Here is a 10456-nt window from a genome sequence, read left to right as displayed (position 1 = left end):
ATATATATATATATACATGTATATAATGCCATCTAGTGATGGGTCAATATAAATGAATACAGTGCATGAGAACTACATAGATAAAATCTTTTGGAATGTCATATGGCTATTATGTCTTGAGTAGTATCATGAAGTAAACTCTTTTTTTCAACTTACGTATTTTTCTAAGACCCATGAACAGATGATAGAAGAATAAGACATATGGGGAATCAAGAACATAAGCATCTCTAGTATTTCTATGAACATAGTCTTTTATAGAAATTGTGCATTTGCTCGTTTCGTTTGTGTCGTATAGATCATGCCAATAGAAAGAACGGATAGTCTTAACATACCCAACCCGATTATCTTGACAATCCCTCAAACACATGTATTTTGCGACAACATGTAACGACGAATAGAAGTAGGGGAAAATTCATGTGATATTAAGAGAGATTACACCGTATTCCCTTAGAATCGCAAAATCTGACGCTATATAGTTAAAATGGTCTCTATACGAAATGTTTTGAAGCAATACATTGCTATTGCAATAAAGGAACTTTGTTGAAGCTTTCCTTGTGATTGTAGAGGTTTAAAATGATTTTAAATAGTCTTTTTAAGTCCTTGAGTGTGGGTCCCACTTATGTGGTGACTAAGCCACCATTCTTTCTTCATTTGCCTCCTTATAACACAAATTTAAGAGTCCTCATATGGACTTTGACGTGTTGCCACATTGTGAGAATTAACTCTTTATCCAAAATGTCTTAATTTACTCAATTAGCTTAGTTACATAATTAATCTCACACTAAAAATCCATAACTACCCAATTACCTACATAATTAAAAATTATCCCAAATTACTTAAAATAGTACTCACTAAACATACCTTATACACATTATTATCATGGTTATTTGGTGCCTTGTATGGTACGAGATTTTGGTATTCTTAGGATTTGTAGACTGGGAGTTCTTAAAGATGGATTATCCCTTGATCGTGGATTATGAAGATATGGCCAGAGTTAAACACTTGATGGTATGTGTTATGGATAGGCTACTATGGATTTTTTGGAAGGTTACTTACAATTTCAGGAGGACATAATTTATTTAGGGGCCCATTAGGAGGCCAAATAAGGATGTGATTTCTACACGTGATAATGTTTATTTACTTTGCATGACTAGTATTGAGGTGTGTGCCATTGGTTAGAGTTAATCTTATTCGTGTTACTCTCTTATGTTGCACTAGGTTGTGAGACTGTGACTATTTACACGTGATACGGTTCTGTTTGGGCTGGAAATTCTAGCCAAATGGCTCTTGGGTGTTTGAATGGTATATCGTGCCTTGGTTATGGTTTCCATTTTATGGTATATTGCGCTATCCGTTTCTCCATGGTTATGGTCATGTGATTCACATGCTTGTTATTGATACTTACGTGTTTGGTGGTTGTGAGAATTTTTGCAATGGGTATTCCATGTGGACGGGTAAGTTTAGATCTGATTACGAACCATAGTGGAGTAAAGTTGGGATATGATATTTTGTCCTTATTTCACGTGTTTTGTTCTCCTTTGTGAGATGGGTTCAAAGCCTTGCGCTCTGTGGTGGTATTTATTGAGTTTGCGGGCTAGTTCTCCTTCCATCATTGGTTACGTTCAAATTGTTGATTATTTGGTGCGAACTGCATCACATATAGCTCTTGGTATCATTTGTGTGGCCTGTTAGTTTAGTAGTTTGCATAGGGTGAAGTGAGATTATTCGACTTGTAATTTGTGCCATTATATTGGGTTAAGGTATGTTTGGAAGAATAATGTTAATAATCAGCTTAGAATTTGGGCACAATTCTTGTTGGGCGAGAGAGCTCCACGACAAGTTGATATGATGCATGGCTGTGACTTTTAATATGTTTCCTTCATTTTTAGCATTGTACAAAAGTTTGGAATAAGGTTTTATTTGATATGAGGTTTGTTACCGGAATCGGGTTTAGCAATAAGTAGCGATTATGGTGGGAAGATATCACTATGAGTATATGAGTTATGTGAAATATTATGTGATTATGTCTTGGAATATAGTTATGGCTTGTTACAACTTGTTTAGACTTGTACCGTGGATATATAAGAGAGTATGGCCTTATAATGAATTCTAGATGTTGGAGATTAGGTTCAAAGGTGTATCGATTAAGACTGAAGGAAGAATGTTCAATTAAGTGGTGTTCACTAGCTTATATGTGCATCATTAGTTTATAGATTTGATGGATTTGGAACGACTCTTGGCATATTCAAGGACGAACGTATGTTTAAGTGGGGGAGAATATGACCTGGTCTGTCATTTTGAGAACTAACATCTCAGTTCGGTAATTTGAGATCGTATGTAACTTCATATGACATATTATGACTTGCATGTATGGACGGTTTTGATTTTCAAGCGGTTCGGATTTGAATTGGAAGAATGATTGTCTACTTGGAAGCTTACGATGGAAGTGTTGACCAAGTTTGACTTTTGTGTATTTAACCTCGGATATGAGTTTTAATGTTCCTTTATGTCCAGATGGTGATTCTTTATTTGGGCATATGCTGGGATTTGAATTTTGGTTTTCCTAGATGATGTTGAGGCTAATTGTCGAAAGTTGGAAGTTTGAAGGTTTGGAGAGTTAATAAGTCTGACCCGTAGTTGACTTTGTGGTTATTGATGTCTGTATGGGATCCTGCGCATTGGAATAGGTTTGCATGGTTATTTATGCCTTGTGTGCAAAATTTGGGGTCAATCCGTGTTGTTTAGACGTATTTGAAATAAGTTTTGAATTTTAAAATTTGAAATAGTTTATTAATCTTGAATTGAGGTGATATTCGTAGTTTTCATGTTATTTTGCGGTATCTAAATCTACAAGTAGGCCCGTGTTATGTTTTGGGACTTGTTGGCATGTTTTGATGGGGTTCCGAGAGGCTCAGGTGTGTTTCAGGGTGATTTCAGACCATTTCCCCCTTGTTGTTGATTGTTGGACCTAAGGCGAAATCATGTGATACAGTTATAACAGGTATTATCTCTGTCTGTCATAAAGATGCTTTTGCGTCGTTTGGTTCAGGTTCTACATATTCCTAAGTGTCTTCATATTTTGCTTCAAATTTGAGAATGCCACGTGATTCCTTTAATTTTCCATATTTCTGTGTCTTGACCAGTTGGAGATTCTACAATGGTTAATGGAGTATATAGGTGTCGTGTCGTTACTTTTAATGGTTATGATACGATAATTGATATTTTGTTGTTGCATATTGTAGATTTTGAGATTATTCTCGGTATTCATTAGTTATCCATGTATCATACTATCTTGGATTGTCATGCCATTACTGTGACCTTAGCCGTGCCAGTGTTGCCTAGATTGGAGTTGCGAGGGACTTTTGGTCACTCCACTAGAAAGGTGGTTTCATATTTGAAGGCTCAATGTATGGTCAAGAATGGATGTTTGGTATCTTTTGATTATATTTATGATTCCTGTGCGGAAGTTTCTTTTATGGATTCGGTTCCAGTTGTGGGTGAGTTCCCTAAGTGTTTCATACAATTTTTTTGGGCGTTCCACCAACCCGGGATATTGACTACTGCATTGATTAGGTTTTGGGCACTCAACCTATTACTATTACATCGTATCATATAGCTCCAGCTGAGTTGAAAGAATTGAATGAGTAGTTGCAAGATTTGTTTGACAAGAGATTCCTTAGACCTACTATGATACCAATTTTAAGTAGTTCTCATTTATCTTGGAGTAGTTTTATCTTGTTTATTGAGAAAATGATTATTTCTATATTATGGTTGCTTTGTGTCATATTTTCTAATTTTTGGGTAATTTTCTCACTTCCCTTGATCCAGGGTGTTGTTTTTCTTAATTTATTATTTACTCTTTTTGCTCCTATTCTTTGCTTACACGGGGTAGTAAACCACCAATGTGTGTTTGTTATAGTATGTGGGGATAACTTATCTAAAAATGACATTCCTAATAATATATCTTTATTTGTGAATTCATAACTATATATTTCTTCTATGGTTATTATTTTATCCCATATTTGTATTTTTAGATTCCTTGCTTTGTATGTTATCATACTTCCCTCATTGTTAAATCTTGTTACTACTAGGGGGTTCTTAGCTTTTCCCATTTATTTTCTGGTAGACAATTATGTTTACACATGTTAGCTTCTGCTCCTGTATCCATCATAGGTGTATAATATCTATTATAATATCCTTCTACTATTATTTTGGCAAGTATATATATTTTTGGCATTATATTAAGGTTCTTTTGATTATTATCTTTTTATTTTCATAACTTATTGTTAATTGCCTATCTTCTAATTTATATGGTTTGACCTTTTTCTAACCATTTTATTCCTAGTGTAATGTTTTTATCTCCTTGATATATTTTAAAATTTATTAATATTGGTATTCCTCCAATAATTAATTCCTTTTCAGTTGTTTCTTCATTTTTTCTTAGTGCTTTTGGTAATTCTGAATTTTGTTGTTCTATTGTTACTATCTCTTGTTCTGATATTAATTCTCTTATAACACAATTCTCTTCTTGTCCTGTATTTATTAATATTAAATATTATCTTTGGTCCATTATTCCTGTTATATAATAATGATGTGGGTTTATTTCTTCTATTTTTTGTTCTATTAATTTTTGTGGATTTATGTAATCTATTCTTCTTGATGTACTTATTCTTGATGATGTCTCTAGTATCTCATTACTTGTTCGTTTTGACGTGCTCAATCTTTCTTTTACTATTTCTAAGTCTTCTTCTATATCCATTTCCTTATAACTATAATCATTGTTGTCTATAACTGATACTATTCTTTGGAAAGGATTTTCTATTTTAATTTTATTTATTTTATTTTTAGCTGTTATCTTATGTTTTGTTGTTAAGACATATAGATTTTTATATCTTGCTGTGAATATCTTACTTCCTGGTGCTAGTTCTATTCCAGATATTTTCCAGTATAGCACTAATGATTTATCTATATTTTTATCATCTATTGCCACTGAATAGTTGGCACTTATTATGAATTTAAATTTTTGGTATATTAAGTTACCTCTTACTGCACTTATTATACTCTTTTCTATAGGTTGTACAATTCTATCGTCTACCAAGTATATTTCTATAGGGGTATCTATTCCCTCTCTAAAACATGCTTTTATTAGTATCTATGTTCCTCCTAAATGTACGTATTTTATTGGGTTTTTTGCTTTTATATCTTGTATTTCTTTATTTAATAGTTTTTTTATTTAAAATTGGTATTCTTGCTTTACCTTTAATGTATTTATAGTCTATTATATGTTCTCTTTGGCTACTACATAGTATTCTTCTTTTTGTCTTTTAAACCAATTCTTTATTGTTGGTACTTCTAGTATTTTGTCTATGCTTAGATCCAATTCTTTTCCTTTTATTTGTTCAAATATGGTGGTGTCAAATATTATTTTTTGTTCTGAAGATTGTTCATCTTGGTGTTCTTCTTGTTGTATGATTTGTATATCTTTTTCAGTCATAATTATCTTCATCTGATTCTTCTATTATATTATTATTTATATTCTTTTCATTTTCTGATAATTCATTTTCTGATATTTCATATATACTGTCTTCACTTCCTAATTCATAATCTATATATTCTATTTGTGTATATTTATCATTGTCTATTATTATTTCGGTAATTTGTTTCTTCTTTGGGGTTTTTGGTAATTTGCAATCTTTAGCTAAGTGTCCTAGCTTTCCACAATTATAACAAGTACATTCTGTTAGTTTTTTCTTTTTTCTATATGGTTTTTTATGTTTGTAATTTTTTACATAATATCTTCCTCTTGGTTTCTTATACTTATATTTGGATTTATATCTTTTCTCTTTCCTTCTTTTTTGTAATATTTATCTGTGCAGCCAAATTGGGGTGCTATTCTATTTCTGCAGCATGCCAATTTTTTTACTAATATTTTATCCATTTTGATATTTTCTTTATATTTTTCACATAATTCTATAAACCAGTTTTGTAGAAATTTTATTCGAGCTCCTAGAGTATCTGCTAGTTCTGCTTCATTCCAATTTTTTATTATTTTTGAGCTAAAAGGTTCTGGTAATTTGGTAAAATATAATTTTCTTATTTCCTTACTTTCATCCGGACTATATGTTCCTTTATAATAATAGTTTCTAAATGCACAAGTATATTCGTTTATATAACACATATTACATATTGCTAATTTTGTCATTAAATTTCTATTAGTAGTCTTTTCTTTATTTTGTTCTTCTACTTCTGTTGTCATACTACTAAATTCATTTCTTATTGCTATTTCATATTTATTCAATATATCTGTAACTGTTGTTGCAGCTGTACCATCAAGTTTTTTATTACTTCTTAATGTATCTAAGCTTTCACTTGTTAAATTTTGTAACCATAGTTTTACCGTTCCTATGAGTGTTCTTTCTATATATCCTGGTGTTTCAGCTATTACTATTTTATTATCTATTAGTTGTTTTGAGATATATCCCTATCCATAATTGGATTGTTTTATTTATATCTGCTACACAATCTAGATCTAAAAAATTACATTGTTCAGTTATCTGTCTTGGTGTCCATTTCCTATTTAGCCTTTTATCCCATAATGTTTTGTTCCTATCATATGAATCATAACTTACTCTGTAATAGGTTGGGTTTAGTTGTCTTGGATTTTTTACTCCTGATGTGCTTGGTTTATCCTCGGTCATATCTCCTGTATTTATTTTTGGATTTGTTTTTATCTTTTCTGTTTTTTCTATAAGTTCTGTGTACGTCTCACTTGTTTCTGAATAGTCTTCTCCTAGATCTTTGTCGTTATCACTTTGGTCATTTATTTCGTTTATGCTTATATTTGGTGGATTATCCTGTACCTCTTCTAACTGTAATTTAAATTTTTCTATCTCATTTGTCAGTCTTAGCTCTTGTTCTTCTTCTTTACGTTTTTCCTTTTCTTTTAGTTTATTTGTATATAGCTGTTTTAGCATTTCTAATTCTTTTTCTAATTCTGTTATTTTAGTGTTCTTTACTTCCTCTATCTGTTGTATTTTTTCTTTAGCTTGCTGTTGTATTTCTTTAATTTCTCGTTTTCTATCTATTTCTTCATTTTCTTTTGTTATTCTAACCATTGCGGTTAAACTATCTTCTAGTTTTACCGTTTCTTTTCCTAACATTAAGTTTATGTTATTTCCTATTTTCTTGTATCTTCTTCCTAAGTTGGAAAATATTATTGTTATTTTTAATCCTTCTGGATTTTCATATGTTTTCTCTTCTAGTGCGAACTCTTCTTTATTCATTTTTTATTTTTAAGATAGTAAATATATTTGTATTCTGTTTTAGATATTGTATCAATTAATCCAGATAGCCTAGCTTTGTCTATTTTTGTAATACTTAGGTATTCATATTCTAGGTATAGTTTCTTTAGTTTCTTTCTTATTTTCCTTGAATTTTTAGTTATTTTAATATGCCTGTTTTCGGTAATTAACTCATTGTTTATGGATATTTTTTGCGGATTTGTACTTTCAGTTTCAGTGTTATTTTCCATGATTTTCCTTTTTTAGAGTAAATGTTTATTTATCAGTTTCATAGCTCTGATACCAATTTTAAGTAGTTCTCGTTTAATTTTGCAGCTAGCGGAATTAACCTTGAAAACTCTTTAACATTTTCTCCTATATATTCTAAGTATTGGATATCTTGGGTTTTTTGATATTCTTCCATATTTTCTTTCAATAATTTATCTAATAAATTTATATTTTCTAAAGTTTGTAACCAGTATTTGAGATTTTCGTAGCTGATCATTAATTTGAATATAAATCTAGTTCATATAAATCTAAGATGTCTATTTCTTCTGATAGAATTAGTTCTGTATATCCTTGTTCCATTATATTTATTATTTCAAAAGTAATTAAAATATCGTAAATGTTTCTTCTAATATCGTTATTAAGTTGGTTAAAGGTAAATAATATGAGTATTTTGTAATCATTATTGTTATCTAGCAGATATGTGTGGTTGCTCATAAGACTGTTATTTTTCTTTATTCTTATCATGTGTTTACTAAACATATTCCCTCTAACCTCTTTGTTTATCATAGAGTTTATCATTTTTTAATAAGTTATACTGAACAATCTTTTCTGGTCACTACCATGTTTTTCTTGCTTCAATCATTTACCCTAACAGCGCCTCAACTCTGTCTACTCCCCTAATCGGCCTCCTTGCCTACCGGTTTCGACCTTAGGATGGCATAGTCTGGGCTTAACTACTCTCAGCATTATTAGACATGGCAAACTTTCTCAAGATGTTCTTTATAACAATACTATAACATGATAAACAGTTATGATATTCAAGAGATTATAAGGAATATAAAAGTTCAGTTAGACATGATTATGAATAAACTTACCTGATCTTGTAACTTGTTTGAATGTTCTATAGTTGTTAAAGAGACTCGTATATAACTCAAATATTTCTTATAAGAGAGAGAAGATAGGAGAGAGAAGGTGAGAGTGTGTCCTCTCTTCCTCTGATTTACAAACTATATATAGAAAGCTTTAAAAGACTCTTACTGTTTACAAACGACTCTTTACATACTTAGATGACTCTTACTATTCACAATCGTCTTTTCATGAACGACCTTTACTGTTCATGAATATGACTCGTACTATATGAATGACTCTTACTATTCACAAATGACTCTTCATGAACGACCTTTACTGTTCATGAATATGACTCGTACTATTTACTTTATGACTTTTTACGTTGTCTGTTTGCAATAGCTGTCTTCTTCCTTTGTCTTTAGGCTGATATCTTCATTCCAGTTGTACTTCTGGTACATGATTATCTTCTCCGTTTCATTTTTAACATATATGATCTGGGTATTTGTGCCCTACTAATTTGCAGTATCTTGTCAATAATTCATTCGAAATAAATCCTTTCTTTAGTGCTCTTGTAGTTGGTTGTATCTCTGGTTTTAGTAATGATAAAATCCATTTTTGGACTTCATCCATATCTCCTTGTCGTAGTTCTCTTGAATTCGCATATATCATTAGTTGATCTCTTGAGTAGCAGCTCCAGATAGCATTTTCTTGTAAATAATTGTTGGCTAGTTCTTGGATAATAGTTGTTATTCCAATTATTCTTTTGTTGGCGTAAAAACCTGGTATCTTGATTTTTGGTATTTCTGGTTGTTGTTCTATTTCTTCTGGTATTATCATATCTCGTGTCAATCCTATTTTTACAACCTGTATAATAGGTTTTATTTCATCGTATAGTATCTCAGCTGGTGCTGTATAGAATTTTATAAAAAATAGGTTTCCTTTTGTAATTCTTTTAAATGTAATAAATGCTTTATATAGTTCCGGTATTCCACTTATCTCTTCTCCATCATAGGTATATACCGTGCTAAGTAATCCGTAATTGTAACATGTTTTTACTAAATTGGCTTTAGTTTTTGGTTGTGCAATAAGTCTATTATATCCTTGGAGTTTTTGGGTTATATAGTCCTATGTTGGATTTGTTGTAGTAGTTGCTCTGGGGTTAAGGTTTAGAAATGTTTGGATTTTGTATATATTTTCAATATAGGTCTGGGTAATATGGTTATATATTTTTTTATTTTGGTGTAGGCTGTTGGCATAGGTTGAGGTTTGTGGTGTCATAACTATTGTTTCTTTTGGCCTTTTCGGAGTAATTGGTTTATCAAATATGTTGTTTAAATTGACATTGGTATGTGGCTTCTTGTTAACTTGTACCTGCAGCTGTATATAAGCAAACTTTGTTATGGGTTTTTTGGAGTTTCCCAACGTCTCCTTCTAACTCTGGAAGTTTTGAGTCTTCCGATCGACTTAGCTCCGCATCTTTATAGTCATACTGCTGACTTGGCTGGCTTTTCTCTCGCTGTTGTAATCTTTTTCCCATACCATCCATCTGTAAAGATAGAGTAGTAAGGATTGCAAATAATTCTTTTATTTCTTGGCTTTCATCAGTTTGGGTAGCTTTGTCTTGATAGGTAGTCTGCAATAACATTTTTGTCAGTCCTTATTACTTCAATTGTAAATGTAAAATTTTGTATATTTAATACAAGCCTTCTTATTTCCTTCGTAGTTACTGAATCTTGTACTTTCCGTGTTATCCACCATTTTACTTGTGTATTATCTGTTCTTACAATAAATTGTTATAAACGATATATGGCTCAAATGCTAACAAACTTTTATATAATCCAAATAGCTCTTTCCTATTTATCTCCCATTTTAATTGTGGTTCCGTGTATGATCCTGAATAATATCTACAATGGTGTTCAATTTTTTCATTATCATATTTATATTTTAGAACTCCTCCATAGCTGTGGTCACTAGAATCAGTTTCTACTATGTATGTGAACTGTCTTTTTTCATCTGGAAAATATAGTTTTGGTAATTTTTACACATATTTTTTATCTTCTTTATATGTATTTTATCTTTTTCGTCAAAATGGTATTCTA

The 10456-nt window shown here is 31.1% G+C and overlaps 2 pseudogenes; both read right to left on the bottom strand.

Moving 5' to 3' along the window:
- Positions 1-5486: 5486 nt before the first annotated feature.
- On the bottom strand, positions 5487-7283 carry LOC138876860 (uncharacterized; annotated as a pseudogene).
- A 1554-nt stretch (positions 7284-8837) lies between these two features.
- Positions 8838-10002, bottom strand: LOC138877390 (uncharacterized; annotated as a pseudogene).
- Between the last annotated feature and the right edge of the window lie 454 nt (positions 10003-10456).

This window comes from Nicotiana sylvestris, chromosome 9 (assembly GCF_000393655.2).
Source record: "Nicotiana sylvestris chromosome 9, ASM39365v2, whole genome shotgun sequence".
NCBI lineage: Eukaryota > Viridiplantae > Streptophyta > Magnoliopsida > Solanales > Solanaceae > Nicotiana > Nicotiana sylvestris.
Note: the sequence above shows the minus strand (reverse complement) of the source record. Positions and strands in the feature narration are given on the sequence as shown.